Source organism: Marmota monax, unplaced genomic scaffold, assembly GCF_021218885.2.
Source record: "Marmota monax isolate L192 unplaced genomic scaffold, Marmota_monax_Labrador192_F-V1.1 WCK01_AAM20220418_F8-fsc00010, whole genome shotgun sequence".
Taxonomy (NCBI): Eukaryota; Metazoa; Chordata; class Mammalia; order Rodentia; family Sciuridae; genus Marmota; species Marmota monax.
This window is the reverse complement of record NW_026692321.1, coordinates 117,399-131,690: the sequence shown is the minus strand read 5'-3', so window position 1 is coordinate 131,690 and position 14,292 is coordinate 117,399.

Sequence of the window (14,292 nt, the reverse complement as noted above, 5' to 3'; positions counted from 1 at the left end):
CCACCAGCTGCATCTGTGGGGACTTGTTCTGGCAGCAGCTGGACACGGGTGTGGCCCTGCCTCTCTCCAGCCCTGTCACCACCGTGGTTTTCTGAGGTGAGGTGAGGTTCCTCCCGACGCAGGTGGAGCCTGGGGACCTGCGTAATGAACTGACCGCAGAGGGCCGAGGGCAGAGGCCCTGGAGCCTGCGCCATGGAGCAGCCACGGCTGGGGGCAGGTGCGGGGGCACAGGTGCAGCTGCCAAGGAGCAGGGCTCGGCTGCGGTGCCCAGTCGCAGGGTGGCGAGTTGGTTTCCTGTGTCTCCTCGTGCCCCTCCCTCTAGGACACGGACCCCAGGCTCCTCAGCCTTGTCACTTCCAGTCCCCTGAGGCCAGGTCAGCAGCAACACAGCGTGTGGGGCCGAGCGGCCACACCTGTGAACATATGCAGGGGTGGAGAAGGGAGGGACCCTCATAAAATAAATCACCACCAGGAAGTGGTCTGTCGGACTTTGTAAGGACATCCCAAATAAGCAGGTTCATGAATGAGAAATCCTTTTGGTGGAATCATCTTCACTTCTCGTTTGTCCTTGGGTCACTTGGCAGGTTGCCCTGGGGGAGAGTGGGAGGGCCGCACCTACAGGAGGAGATGCAGGAGGGCTGACTCTTGGTGACCTTAGCTCCTCTGCGTTCTTCATTTTCTCCTCGGGGGCCAGTGATTGCTGACTGTGGGACGTGGTGGGGCTGCTCGGAAGCTGTGCTAAAGGGCTTCTGCCGCCCGTGACCTTGGCCGCGGCTGCTGCTGCGGTGCTCCTGTCAGCCGTCAGAGCTGCCCTGCCGCCCACCCAGCAGCCCGGCCAGCTAAGGGCCCGCTGCGGGGTCCATTCGAGGCAGCCCAGGGGGTAATTTCAGGGACAGAGTCGGGTCTGGCCTGCGATGGCCTCCGTGGATTACGAGGAGCAGATGGCTTGGCGTTGGAGAGCCGAGCAGCGCTATTTCTTCCTGGGAGAGGCGCCTGTCAGGTGAACCCCAGCAAATCAAAATCCAGTTCTGCAGGGGAGGACTTTGCCTTCCGGAGATGAAATTGCCAAAGCGGAGAAATGGCGCACACTCTGCGGAGAGCCTGATAGAACTCCCGCAGAGCGCGTGGCCCTGCGCTCTGCATCAGTGTGACAAGTGGCCACAGCGGGCGTGGCAGCGCGGCCAGCCCCAGGTGTCCCTGTTAGCAGCAGGTCTTTGGCCCTGCTGGAGATGGACAGAAGCTAACCGTGGACTGTTCCACCGTGGCCTCTGGTTTTCCTCCTGCACGGGTCCCCGAGTCTGGACAGAGCAGCCCTTGAATCGGTCTTTAGGACCCTAAGGCCTGGGGCTCCGGCTGGGGAGGGCGAGGGTGCTGGGCCCTTGCCTCTGGGGTATCTATTTTGGGTGAGTGCCAGCCTGTCCTTGTGAGGCACATCCTCAGCTGGTGCACAGGCAGCCCGGGCCTGATGCTCGGCTGCTGCCCTCAGGGTGCTCGGCGCTCAGTGCCCAGCAGCCCCCCCCCCCAGTACTATGTCCCAGTTGTGTCACCACCGGGTCTCCCACTGTTTTAATAAGTCACTTCAGGAGGGCAGCACCCAGAGGTGGGCTCTGCTGGTAACAGCAGGCAGGTGTTTCCGCCCAGCGCTTGGCCCCTGGGGAAGCCAAGGGGTGTGGGTGTCTCCAGAGGACGGCCTTGGGTCTCCCCCAACCCCCTCCAGTGCAGGGTTCTATGCCTCTGGCCCTCCTGCAAGCTGCGGCCATCTTTAACCTCCTCCCGGCTTCTCTTCGTTCAGGCCCAGACCTGGAGGCCAAGGCTGAGAATCTTGAGCTCCAGAAGCCCTAAGGGAGGTGGCCAGAGTCTCATGGGCAGCAGGTGGGCAGTGTGAGGCAGTGCAGGCTCTCCAGTCCCAGTCAGTGAGGGGGCCTGGGGTCACCACGCAGCCCGCCCTCTGCTGCCCAGTCAGTGAGGGGGCCCTGGGGTCAGCACGCAGCCCGCCCTCTGCTGCCCTGTCAGTGAGGGGACCCTGGGGTCAGCACGCAGCCCGCCCTCTGCTGCCCAGTCAGTGAGGGGGCCTGGGGTCAGCACGCAGCCCGCCCTCTGCTGCCCAGTCAGTGAGGGGGCCTGGGGTCACCACGCAGCCCGCCCTCTGCTGCCCAGTCAGTGAGGGGGCCCTGGGGTCAGCACGCAGCCCGCCCTCTGCTGCCCAGTCAGTGAGGGGGCCTGGGGTCAGCACGCAGCCCGCCCTCTGCTGCCCAGTCAGTGGGGTGTGCAGCTCACGGTCCTTCAGAGCTCTGGAGGCCACCCTGTGAAGTGTACCACTGTGGCTGGCGGCAGCCCTCTGTGGTCTGCACTGCCTCCCTGTGGACAGGAGGTAACTGTAGCCCCGGGGGTCATGGCCTGTCCTACAGAACATGAAGCACTGGCCAGGCCAGCATCTTACAGGTGGAGGCTGGGGAGGCAGGCGAGGCCTGGCCTTCTGATCCCAACCCAGGAGGACTCGGGTTCTTCCTTCCTGCCGCCCTGTGGGCTCAGGGACCTGGTCTCTCGCCGGCAGGAGCAGGCCTGGCCCATCTGGACACTGGCCTTCCTTGGGCCTGTCCTGCGTGTGTCATGGAGGTGGAGTCCCCTCGTATGCCCGCTGCCTCAGCGCTGCAGGCCACCGACTGTGTCAGACAGCAGGTTCCCCGAGGAGAGACCGCGGGCACTGGGAGAACAGGGGTCCGACCAGTCCGGCAGGGGTGGCAGGCCTGCGGGAGCAGACTCTGCCTCTGTGGATGGCCTGGGCCCTGGCGGGGGTGCCCCGGCCTGACTGCCCACGCCTGCTAGCCCCGGGCCTGGCCTGCTAGGCGGGTGGGGTTTGCGTGCGGCAGCTCGGGGCGGGCCCTGTCATGGCTTTCCCTTTTCCTCGCCTCCGCTGCTGAAGGAGCCGTCCTGGGTGCGGGAGAGACTGGCCTGGGTGGGGTTGGGCTGAGGAGGGGGTGCCGACGCCCCCCACCCCGTTCCCCCAGGATCAGCTTTGCCGGTGCTGCCTGCGGCCTCTCCCAGCCCTCGGAGTCCTTGCCAAGGGCACAGCGGCCTCGCAGCCCGCGCTGGCGCTGACGGCCCTCCCAGATGGTCTGGGTATCTACTTGCCTGGAGGGTCAGCGTCTCGAGGGACAAATCACAGCGGCACTAGATCAATTGTCAAGGTTTGGCCGACTCATTTGAGGGGCTGGATTCATGGTGCCATTTCTTCTTCTTGTTGCAATTCTTTCTAAGGAATGTGGTGTCAGAATTTTAGTGCCTCATATTTCCTGCAAATGATAGCAGCACGCGAACAGAGCAGCAGTGACCGTGCTTCATGTCCCGCAATTGGATTTGTTCGGATCCCAGCGCCACCGGCTTTGAAGTGGCGTCTCCGAGCAGAGCCGCTGCGCGTCCCCGGCTCATCCCAGCGTGCACAGCGTCCCGGCTCCGGCAGCCGCTCTTCGTATGAAGCACGGTCTTTGGTATTCATGCGGATTCCGTGGCTGTAATGAGCAGACCCCGTCCCTTAAACAATGTCACTCTTCACGCTGAGGAAAGGAGACATTCAGTGCACACATTTCCAGTCCTGGTTTTCTAGGGACGGCGAGGCCCAAGACTCGGAATGCAGGCCCCTGGTCTGCGCAGAGACAGGCTTTGCCCCCGGCCTGTTCATGGTCATTTTAGTTGACGGAGCTGCTTTGTCCTGCGAGTTGCACTCGAACCTAAGTGGAGCCCCTTGGTCCTTGTCCAGGGCTCTGCGGTGAGAAGGGCCGTGTCTCCCCTTTCCTAGCATTCTGCCTTCTGCTATCCTTCGTCTTCTGTTTTCCCTCAGGTCAAGGTGCACTGCTGTCCCCTAAGGTCTCACATCCACATCCCCACTTTCCGCCTCTTACTTGATGACTCTATCCTGTAACCCAACCCCATGTTCTGTCCGCCCTGGTGGGTGTGAGGAGCGACCCGTCTTCCCTGCTAGTTTTCCGAACACCGTGTCCCCCATGAATTCCTGCAGGACACAGTGTGCAGGCCTCTGCTTCAGGACTTTCCCCACGTCACCTCGTCCCACCCCCCGATGGCCCACGAGGCAGACACCCCACGTCACCTCATCCCACCCCCCGACGGCCCCACGAGGCAGACACCCCACGTCACCTCGTCCCACCCCCCGACGGCCCCACGAGGCAGACACCCCACGTCACCTCGTCCCACCCCCCGACGGCCCCACGAGGCAGACACCCCACGTCACCTCGTCCCACCCCCCGACGGCCCCACGAGGCAGACACCCCACGTCACCTCGTCCCACCCCCCGACGGCCCCACGAGGCAGACACCCCACGAGGCAGACACCCCACATCACCTCATCCCACCCTCCAAAGGTCCCACGAGGCAGACACCCCACGTCACCTCGTCCCACCCCCCGACGGCCCCACGAGGCAGACACCCCACGTCACCTCGTCCCACCCCCCGATGGCCCCACGAGGCAGACACCCCACGTCACCTCGTCCCACCCCCCGACGCCCCCACGAGGCAGACACCCCACGTCACCTCGTCCCACCCCCCGACGGCCCCACGAGGCAGACACCCCACGTCACCTCGTCCCACCCCCCGACGGCCCACAAGGCAGACACCCCACGTCACCTCGTCCCACCCCCCGACGGCCCCACGAGGCAGACACCCCACGTCACCTCGTCCCACCCCCCGACGGCCCCACGAGGCAGACACCCCCCGTCACCTCGTCCCACCCCCGATGGCCCCACGAGGCAGACACCCCACGTCACCTCGTCCCCCCCCCCGACGGCCCCAAGAGGCAGACACCCCACGTCACCTCGTCCCACCCCCGATGGCCCACAAGGCAGACACCCCACGTCACCTCGTCCCACCCCCCGACGGCCCCACGAGGCAGACACCCCACGTCACCTCGTCCCACCCCCCGACGGCCCCACGAGGCAGACACCCCACGTCACCTCGTCCCACCCCCCGATGGCCCCACGAGGCAGACACCCCACGTCACCTCGTCCCACCCCCCGACGGCCCCACGAGGCAGACACCCCACGTCACCTCGTCCCACCCCCCGACGGCCCCAAGAGGCAGACACCCCACGTCACCTCGTCCCACCCCCGATGGCCCACAAGGCAGACACCCCACGTCACCTCGTCCCACCCCCCGATGGCCCACAAGGCAGACACCCCACGTCACCTCGTCCCACCCCCCGACGGCCCCACGAGGCAGACACCCCACGTCACCTCGTCCCACCCCCCGACGGCCCCACGAGGCAGACACCCCACGTCACCTCGTCCCACCCCCCGATGGCCCACAAGGCAGACACCCCACGTCACCTCGTCCCACCCCCCGACGGCCCCACGAGGCAGACACCCCACGTCACCTCGTCCCACCCCCCGACGGCCCCACGAGGCAGACACCCCACGTCACCTCGTCCCACCCCCCGATGGCCCCACGAGGCAGACACCCCACGTCACCTCGTCCCCCCCCCCGACGGCCCCACGAGGCAGACACCCCACGTCACCTCGTCCCACCCCCCGACGGCCCCACGAGGCAGACACCCCACGTCACCTCGTCCCACCCCCCGATGGCCCACAAGGCAGACACCCCACGTCACCTCGTCCCACCCCCCGACGGCCCCACGAGGCAGACACCCCACGTCACCTCGTCCCACCCCCCGACGGCCCCACGAGGCAGACACCCCACGTCACCTCGTCCCACCCCCCGACGGCCCCACGAGGCAGACACCCCACGTCACCTCGTCCCACCCCCCGACGGCCCCACGAGGCAGACACCCCCCGTCACCTCGTCCCCCCCCCCGACGGCCCCACGAGGCAGACACCCCACGTCACCTCGTCCCACCCCCCGACGGTCCCACGAGGCAGACACCCCACGTCACCTCGTCCCACCCCCCGACGGCCCACAAGGCAGACACCCCACGTCACCTCGTCCCACCCCCCGACGGCCCCACGAGGCAGACACCCCACGTCACCTCGTCCCCCCCCCCGACGGCCCCACGAGGCAGACACCCCACGTCACCTCGTCCCACCCCCGATGGCCCACGAGGCAGACACCCCACGTCACCTCGTCCCACCCCCCGACGGCCCCACGAGGCAGACACTGCTGCTGGCTTCGTTTTGCTGGTGGAGAAATAAAAGGAAGGGAAGGCGAGCCACCTGCTCCGGGTCCCACAGCTACTGGGGCACAAGATGGCAGCCCCTCGGGCTGGCGGTGGGTCTGGGGTCTGCGTCCAGAAGGCGGCTCTCAGCTGCCTGGGCGTGACCTGTGCCTCCGTCCTGGCTGGGGAGCACTGTGGGCACCCCACTCCCCGCTTCACCGCAGTCTTGCTTCCAGGAGGAGCGTCAGTGCGCTCCTGCCGGTGCCCGTCCTCCGCTCCTGTGCCTGACTCCGCGGCTCCTGCCTCTGGACAGGCCTGGAGTCCGCTTCTCTTGCGTGTCCTTGATGGTGCACACGGCGCCCACAGGCTGGCCATGTCTTCTCTGCCCGTCTTTGGGGGGCTCGGCTCTTCTCCCCTTGTTCAAGCTCTGCTCTCGGGGCTGCCTTCGACGGCTGGCTTCAGCCCTTTGGACCCGCAGGCCCCTGTCAGTGCGTCTCCACACACCCGGCCTCCTCTTCCTGTCCGTCTCTGAATGCTGGCGTGGGGGACCTTCTTCCTGTGTTCGTATCAATGGGATCTTAAGTTGGTGCACTTTAGGTCATTTTTCTCAAGTAGGCGACCTTGTCATGTCTGAATGGTGTCAGTTCTCCTGCCTTTCCAGCCTCGTGTGTGTGTCTGTGTGTGTGTGTATCTGTGCATGTGTATGTGCACACACAACCACACACACTCACATGCCTGCGTTTCCCCACTTCTTGTTTTGTTGAAGGGCTGGGAGAACGCGCCCACAGCAAGCCACCTCGTCTTCTCTGAGATTCAGAGAATTCTGGGGACCCATCGAGTTGCTGTTGGGAATGGCCTTTTGTCTTGTGGCTTGAGTCCACGCACTTCTCCGTGTTAAGAGATCCTCTCTCCTGACTTATGAACGGGACCCCCTGGCCCAGGGTGATGTCCCTGTCCCCTGCTCTAGGCCTGGGCTGCGGCACACAGAGGCGTGACCTTTCATGACACATGGGAAGCGGGCTGCGTACGAGGATGCGTGGCTGACCCTGACAGACAGACCTCTGCCTTGTTTCCAGGTCTCCAGGGCACGCGAGTGCTGGGCAGGGCTTTCCAGGGGGCATTCACCTGCTCCCCGCAGCCTGAGACCAGCCCGTGGAGTGCTGGGCCCGGAGCTCATGAGGAATAATTCCTGAGCATCACTTTCAATTTCCTACACGGCTTTTTGTTTATTGCTTATTGATTTGATTATTGTGAATCATTTTCCTGAAGAAGAGAAAACATATGTCGCCTAAACATGCACGTCAGGAATGAAACATATTCACGATCTCTGCTGTGCACACTGAGGAAATGGTGCATTCATCTCCTCGGATCTTCCCTTCTGCTCCTTGGGTCCCCCCGTATGTTGGCACCAGGCTGTTACGAGTGACCAAGGTGTCTCACAGTAAGAATCACCCACGAGGATGCGTGGCTGGCCCTGGAGGGGGTCAGCTCCATGGGCAGTGTTGACACCCGTGCAGACTTTCCGTCTGGAGGGACTGTCCCTCCTCTCCTGAAGGCCGCCCGCAGGGCCAGTGCAGAAGGCCTGGCTGGGTAGACATGTCCAGGGACCTGCCTGTCCACTAGGGGAGAGTGGGGAGAGCTGCCTTCCGTTTTCCAGTGTGACGCTGTGGAAGGCAGACCGTGGCCAGATGGTACTCATTTGTAAAAGGGAAACCTGTCTTTCCTGACCATTTTCAAAAGAAATTTTATGCTCAATATTAAATTTCATCAGGTTTGACTTGGGTACCTGCATCTCACCATCATTTTTAAAAATTTGCTGTTTTCTTTAGTCTACATGACAGTAGACCGCATGACATACCATATATACGGGGAGCACTACTTCCCGTCTTTGTGGTTGTACACGGTGTGGAGTTACCCTGGTTGTGTGTCCCTTTAAGGACATGGGAAAGTGACATCCAATTAATTCCACCGTCTTTCCCATTCCCACCCCTCCCTGTCGGATGCAGTGAACCCCCACTCCTTCCTCCCCCTGCCTACTATGAGTCAGCATCTGCATGTCAGAGAGAACATTTGGCCTTTGTTTTTTGGGACTGGCTTGTTTCACACACTTATTTCACTGTGAATATTTGTACATATCGTGTGTACTATGTGTATAATCTCCTGTTCCATCCATTTACCAGCAGATGCCATATTTTCATTCTTCTTTAAGGCTGAGTAATATTCCATAGTGTGTGTGTATATATATATATATATATATACACCACATTTTAATCCACTCGTCTGTTGAAGGTCACCTAGGCTGGCTCCACAGCTTAGCTATTGTGAATTGAGCTGCTATAAACATTGATGGCCGTGTTACTGTCGTAGGCTGATTTTAAGTCCTTGAGGTGTAAATCAAGGAACCACCATCAACTTTAACTGGCACCTGAGACATTTCTCAGGTGCCCAGGCTGGTGGCCAGATTCGAGGAGACCCCCAGCATGGTTTCTGGGGTGAGAATCTCCTCCCCCACAGCTCGGCCCCTGCACGGGCATCTCTGCTGCAGTCTCCTCTGTCGTCTCTCTCGATGCTGCCCCAAGCCTGCTGCCACATATTTCACATTTTCTGCTGAGTTTCTTGGGTCTCATTATGCTTCTGGAGCTGTACTTAAGTTCTTGTTCTCCTTTCCCTTAAATCATCTCCTTAAGTCGACTATTCTGGTTTGTATCGACTTGGTTTCCTCTTAAGTAGCATTTCACTTCCTGTTCTCTAGAATCCACAGTTCATCTGAATAACAGTTCATTGAGGTAAAAGTCACAGACCTCATTCTTTTGCAGTTCCGTGTGTTCAGTGTTCTGAGTGGTGCAACTGACCATTGCTGCATTTCAGGGCGTTTGCTCACCTCAGAAAGGAACCCTGTATTCAAGGCAGTCGCCCCGGTGCCCCCGCCCGGGCAGCCTGGACCCGCTCTCTTCAGTGGACTCACCTGTCTGGACCTGCCTGTGACGCAACCTTCCCCTTGGCAGTCCTCCCAGTTTCTGTGGTGTGTTCTGCGGTCCAGAGTATACAGCAACTCCACAATAAAAATGCAAACACCTGAGATACGGGAAGGAACTGCCCGCGTATGTGGCTCAGAGCCCCCAGGTGCATGGAAAGACGCCCAATAGTCGTTTAGAATGCGGATCAAAACCCCATGAAATGACTTCACAGCCAACAGGAGGGCTGCACCTACGAGACAGACAACAACAAGTGCTGACCAGGGGGTGGACACGGCGGACCCCCGCGCTGGGGGAAAGGGAAATGTGCCGCCAGCTTCAAAGCATCTGAGCAGTTCCTCCAGGCGTGCAATCCCTGGCGACGTCAGGCATGGGGAGGCCACATCACCAGAGGCTGCTACTCGTGCTAGGAGAATCATCAACACCATCTGCGCAGTGCACACATGGTGTACAGAAACCCATAGCCGCGGGGCTGATACTAGCCCAGAACAAAAGCAACCAGCATGCTGGTCAGCTGACAGGTGGACACACAAGATGTGGGACATCCAAAAAGTGAAATAGTATGCAGCAAAACAAAAGGGCAGAGTGCTCATACGTGCCTCAACATGACTGTGACGCCACATTTCCCTTTCCCCCAGCACGGGGGTCCGACGTGTCCACCCCCTGGTCAGCACTTGTTGTTGTCTGTCTCGTAGGTGCAGCCCTCCTGTTGGGTGTGAAGTCATGTCATGGGGTTTTGATCCGCATTTTAAAACGACTATCGGGCGTCTTTTCATGCACCTGGGGGCTCTGAGAAAGCCGTCTTCGTACCATGCGCGTGCGGGCAGTTCCTTTCTCATATTTAGGAGTTTGGATTTTTATTGTTGAGTTGTTATATACTCTGGACACCAGATAGTTACGATCTGCAAATATTTCCTCCACTCCAGGAGCTTTCCCTTCGCTTTCTTGATAGGTCTTCTGACACCTTTTTTAAGTGTAAGTTTTTTTATTTTTCTCTCTGTCACTTACACTTATGATACGATGGCTAAGAAACATTACCCAAGACAAAGCTGGACGGCCCCTTTCTCATTGTAAAACGTCCTTTTTGTCTGTAGTGACGAGTCTCCCAGGTCTGTTTGTCCACGGGTGGCCCCTCCAGCGTGCCTGTGTGGGTGTGTGCTGCGTCTGTGTCCCCTGTTGGCTCTGTCACCTTGTGCGCCTTGAACCTAAGGTGCCTCTGGGAGACAGCGGGCAGTCGGGTCTCCCTTTCCGCCCCCTCCGTCTCTGCCTTTTCATTGGTTGGTTAATCTATTTATGTTTAATGTGAACCTCAGGCTGCATCGGCTTCAAACGCAAGGACACTCAGGGAAATCTGATGCCTTCCTCTAAGAAGCAGTAATGAAACATTAGTGTGTGTCTAAAATTTACTAAGCAAAGCACTTTAAATGGGAAAATGCAGGGGAATCGGGAGACTCTCTGATAAACACCACTGGCCGGGATCACTGCCATCAGACATGGCCCACAGGAGGATGTCTTCCAGCCGTTGCCAAAGGTCACCAGACGGTAGCCGTCCCCACAGGAAGAGAGAGCGGCGGAGGGACTGGCAGCAGCATGACAGACAGGTGGCTGTGGTTTGTTCCTTGCTCTTCACCGTCTGAAGTGAAGGGCTCTGCGCCAGCGGGGAGAGGTCCCCTTTCTGGTGCCAGTCCCCTTTCCTAGGACGGCCGTGGTGTTTGCAGGCGTTTGGTCAAGTTCTCTCTTTGTGATAAGGTGGGCTGAGCTGCTGCCCACCGACTCCCAGAGTCCTCTGAGGCCAGGTTGTCCCCGAGAGCTGGTCAAGGAGAGAGACGTGTGCAGAAGTGGTACATGGCACCTCCGGGCAGGCCCTTTGGGGGCCCCTGTGGCTCCGCCCTGTTTATCCCCGGTCACAGCCGAGGCAGCAGCTGTGGGCAGTGAGTGGGTGCGGTGTGAGCTGATACTGCCCTGAGCAGAGCCCTGGCCACCTGCGATGTGGGGCAGAAGTGCCTATTTATTGTTGTGATTTTTATTTTTAACATGATTTTTAATGGAAAATCACATCAAAATGGTTCAAAAACTAAGAGTAACAACTCCCTTTGTCTTGGGTCGTCTTCATCTCTGTCCAGGTGCTGTCTCCACACTGGGCACTTCTCATGAACTTTGCAGCTGCCTGGTCTCCAACTGAGGCTGCATCACCAGGCGGGAGCCCTGACCCTGAAGCGGGCGATCCCACCACAGAGTGGCACCCCACGGGCACATGGTACACTCCAGGCTCCGCCCTGTCTCTGACTCACACTCGTTCCACTGTTGGACCACGTTTGACCACCTCTCGCAGTGGCTTCCTCCTGTGCATCCATGGCAAGACACTCCGCCTGCTTCCTGGCTTCTGACTCCACGTCTTCCAGAACTTTCTCTTTGTTTACGTTTTGAACTATTCCTATGCTCGTTTTTCTAGAAAGTTAATTCTGCTTTCAGCTCCGTAATCCTTATTTTCAAACCTTCTTTAGAGTCTGATCTTTGAGTTCTCATATTCTCCTATTGATCCTTCCTCACAGCCTCTGCTCTCCTTGGTCGATGCCAAGGCCATGTGGATTTCTCTTATTGGATAAATGTTTTTTCAAGAGCTGTCTTTTACTTTCTGAATCATTCCTCTCCTGGGAGAACTTGTTCACCTTAGGTTCTGTCTTTCAGGTGTTTGAGTTCTTTGAGGATCTTGGCTCTGTATTTCGCCTCCTCATGTGGAAAGCTGGGTTGGCTAGGTGGCCTCCACACGTGCCTCTGTCGATCGCCTCCACAGACCTTCCTAATGCAGCATCGTCCCTACCTCCACGGAGAGGCGGGGTCACTGACAGAGGTGTGGGTCTGGTGGATACTAGACACCCCTGCCCAAACCACACCCGGTCCTTGTATTGAGAAGCACTCCCTTGGGCTGCCTACTCTTATGCACCTGCTGTGAGGTCTGGGGCTGCACAGAGCCACCTGGGTGGGGAGTGCTGACCTCCTGGGGAGATGGACACCTGCTGTGAGGTCTGGGGCTGCACAGAGCCACCTGGGTGGGGGTGCTGACCTCCTGGGGAGATGGGCACCTGCCGTGAGGTCTGGGGCTGCACAGAGCCACCTGGGTGGGGGTGCTGACCTCCTGGGGAGATGGGCACCTGCTGTGAGGTGTGGGGCTGCACAGAGCCACCTGGGTGGGGGGTGCTGACCTCCTGGGGAGATGGGCACCTGCTGTGAGGTCTGGGGCTGCACAGAGCCACCTGGGTGGGGGGTGCTGACCTCCTGGGGAGATGGGCACCTGCTGTGAGGTCTGGGGCTGCACAGAGCCACCTGGGTGGGGGTGCTGACCTCCTGGGGAGATGGGCACCTGCTGTGAGGTCTGGGGCTGGCACAGCTTCACCTGGGTGGGGGTGCTGACCTCCTGGGGAGATGGACACCTGCCGTGAGGTCTGGGGCTGCACAGAGCCACCTGGGTGGGGGTGCTGACCTCCTGGGGAGATGGGCACCTGCCGTGAGGTCTGGGGCTGCACAGAGCCACCTGGGTGGGGGGTGCTGACCTCCTGGGGAGATGGGCACCTGCCGTGAGGTCTGGGGCTGCACAGAGCCACCTGGGTGGGGAGTGCTGACCTCCTGGGGAGATGGGCACCTGCCGTGAGGTCTGGGGCTGGCACAACTCCACCTGGGTGGGGGTGCTGACCTCCTGGGGAGATGGGCACCTGCTGTGAGGTGTGGGGCTGCACAGAGCCACCTGGGTGGGGAGTGCTGACCTCCTGGGGAGATGGGCACCTGCCGTGAGGTCTGGGGCTGCACAGCTTCACCTGGGTGGGGGGTGCTGACCTCCTGGGGAGATGGGCACCTGCCGTGAGGTCTGGGGCTGCACAGCTTCACCTGGGTGGGGGTGCTGACCTCCCAGGGCAGAGGTCTTCTTCCACGCCCTTGTTCTTTAGCACTTTGGTTTCATCCTGGGGGGGCAGCACTGCAGCCAGGCATTCCTTGACCTAACTGTTCCAAACCTCAACCCAGGTCACCATGGTGGCTGGAGCCAGGTCCTGGTAGGACCACGTCTTCATCCTTCAGGTCCTTCCTAGGTATGGCTGGATTCCTCTGCTGCAGCACACCTCTCTGTGAGATGCTCCATCTCCCTTCTGCCCCAGCATCTGCTCCGCTCAGGGCTCCAGCTGTTCTGAGCACTGGTGTGGATCGATATACTTTGGTGGTAAACAGGAGAGCCACAGGGGCCTCCAAAGGGCCTGCCCAGAAGTGGCATGTACCACTTCTGCCCATGTCTCTCTCCTTGACCAGCTCACGGGGACAATCTGGCCTCAGAGGACTCTGGGAGTTGGTGGGCAGCAGCTCAACTCACCCTATCACAAAGAGAGCACTTGACCAAACGCCTGGTCTTATCAGCAGTGTGCGAGCATTTGAGAGGACCAAGAACGTGCCTGTGCTGGTTCTGCTTGTTTGCACAGAGACCCTGGTGAGGCCAAGCTGCTGGGAGCAGCAGAGGGGGCGGGCCTCTGGTGCTGGTTAGGTCAGTGAGGAGCCACAGGCAGAATGATCCCCTGTGCCCGGGACAGGAGTGAGCCGGCCGGCTGGGAGCAGCGAGGTGCACAGACTGGACCCCAGCCGGCCGCCTCTCGTGGCCAATGCCGGTCCTTGTTTCTTTAGTGTCCCTTGCCCAACTCTGCACCACGATGATGTTTGCCTTGACAAAGTAATTTTTATGCTTAACTGGTAAAATATATCATTGGCCCTGAACTAATATAGACTCTCACATCTTTCTCTGGAAATATGGGAGGTAAATTCGTTAATTATTGTTTTTGGATTGACGTGCTTTTCGGGCTTTTGATTTATGACTTGATTGTATTGCTTTAGGTAACTTCTAATTTTTAACTGGATCCATTTGAATAAACTTAGTGTTCTATCTTGGTATTAGCTAAAGGAAGATTAAAAGTAAGCTGGAGAGTTTAGTAGCTTTGTAACAATAGCATAAAATGTGGAATAATGAACTGTAAATATGTCTAATTACATAAATAATGCATTTGTGTAATTGTCAAGTAAGGGGGTGTGCTAATGAATCAATTATTTTTAATTGTAGGATGCTTGATTGTTTCAGAAATATAATTGATTGTAATCAAGAATCAATTAAATGTTGATAGTAATTATGTTTATCAAGCTTAAATACATGACATCATTACAGTGTAAC